A 2,127-nucleotide genomic window follows, 5' to 3' on the forward strand; every position below is an offset into this window, starting at 1 on the left:
TTCACAATACGAATTCCTACACTGCCAAACAGGTAGCACTGTTACATAAACTGTACTCCTGTCCCTCCCCCAAGCAAAAAAACACATGGGCCTGGTTTTATTAGAGCCATTTTGTGTTAGTTGGGTCCTTTCATTGGCAGTTTGCAGTAAGTTTCTCCCTGAATTTCACTACTTAAAAATTCTTTGAAATAGTTACTCTACAAATCTTGATGAGCACACTGTTGACAAAACAAATGTTATTCTATTTCTCTATCCCAGGAAAAATTAACTAATGTACCATTTTCTTTTCTGCCAAGATTATGAACTATTTTTTCAGTTCAGGCCTTCAACACACAGTTTACAATTTTAAGGCTCCAGATCGGTCTACACCCTGCATAAATCATTTCAACTCAGGCTTTGGCTCTTAGACTGTAAATGTCCTAATGCCAGCAAGTTCTTCTTAGCATGCAAATAATTCCAAGCATAGGTAGGTATCTCATTTAAAAAGGAAAAAAAAACAAAAATCTTTCCTTGATTATTCTTATTTTCTCCTTAGTATTACTACAGTATTTTAATCTGTGCCGCTTAAATAAGCATCTTATATTCCTCCACGAATTTTTCATGTTCATTGGTCTGATCTCATCACCATTAATTCAACAAATAAGACACCTTAGCTGTAAGGTAGTGTGTGGGCTTCAGGAGCAAACCACTTAGAGCACGTGCTCTCTGAGACAGCCTACAGAAGCAGGGCCCTCGGTGCAGACACAGCACTCAGTTATACTCAGTATTTATATTATGGGCTGAATCGTGTCTTTCTTCCTCAACCCCCAAAAGAAAATTTCGTAAATTGAAACTTAACCCCATACATAACTGTACTTGGAAATTGGGCCATTGAGGGGGTAATTAAGGCTAAATGAGGTCCTATGAATGGGGCCCTACTTTGGTAGGACTGGTGGCCTTATGAGGAGAGACCAGGAGTTCATGGGCACAGAGGAAAGAGGAAAGACAAGACCATGTGGGGACACAGAGGCAGCTGTCTGCAAATTAGGAGGAGATGCCTTACCAGAAGCCACCCATGGCAGCACCTCAGCCTTAGACTTCTAGCCTCCAGAATTGTGAGAAGTTTGTTGTTCAAGCCACCCACTCTGTGGTATTCTCTTTTGGCAGCCCCAGCAGACTAATAACAATATTACCATGCAGAGGTTCACAAACTGCACCATAATGCTCAGGAATGGCATAAGCACGCTTTCGTAGGGTAGAGCTCAGAGTTTTAGAGTTCACATCTGTGGCTTCCCACCCAAAAAAGACAAACCACTGCTCTAGTCCAAACCTGTTAAAAGACAGGAAGGAAAAGGGAGGACAGAACAGCTAGAAAATGAAGGAGGGGCACAGCTGTTGGGATTCAATAAAAAGGAGCTGGAACTGGCTGAAACCAAGGAGCCTTCAAGAATAGTCTGGTCATTGACCTTTAGCTTATTATACCTATATTGTAATACAGTGGTCCCCAATCTTTTTGCCACCAGGGACCAGTTTCGAGGAAGACAATTTTTCCACGGACGGGGGGTGGTGGGGTGGGGGATGGTTCAGGCGGTAATGGGAACAAAGGGGAGGGGCAGATGAAACTTTGCTGGCTCACCCGCTGCTCACCTCCTGCTGTGTGGCCCGGGCGTTGGGGACCCCTGTTGTAATACTAAAAATCACTCCCCCTTACGTGGACCAGAAAAGTGGGCAGTGGCTGAATACCTGGGAAATACCCACGCTTCACTGAAATAGCAAGAATATTCCTCCCACTCATTAGCCTATGAAATTAGCCCATAAAACCCAAAAACCCCATGCCCTGGGGTCACTCTCACTTTCTGAAGACATCAGGCCAGAAGGGAGTGGCATGATATATTTAAAGTGCTGAAAGAAAAAAATACTGTGCTGGCAAACTTGTCCTTCAGAATTGGAGGAGAGATAGAGGGTTTTCCAGACAAGGAAAAGCTAGAGAAGTTCATCAATACTAGACCAGACTTACAAGAAATGTTAAAGGAACTTCTTTAAGCTGAAAGAGGGTTGGAGGCACTAATTAGTAATGAGAAACATGGAAATATAAATCTCACTGTTAGAGATAAATATATAGTAAAATTCAGAAAAATCTAATGTAAA

Source organism: Leucopleurus acutus (assembly GCF_964270905.1).
Source record: "Leucopleurus acutus genome assembly, chromosome: 5".
Classification (NCBI taxonomy): domain Eukaryota; kingdom Metazoa; phylum Chordata; class Mammalia; order Artiodactyla; family Delphinidae; genus Leucopleurus; species Leucopleurus acutus.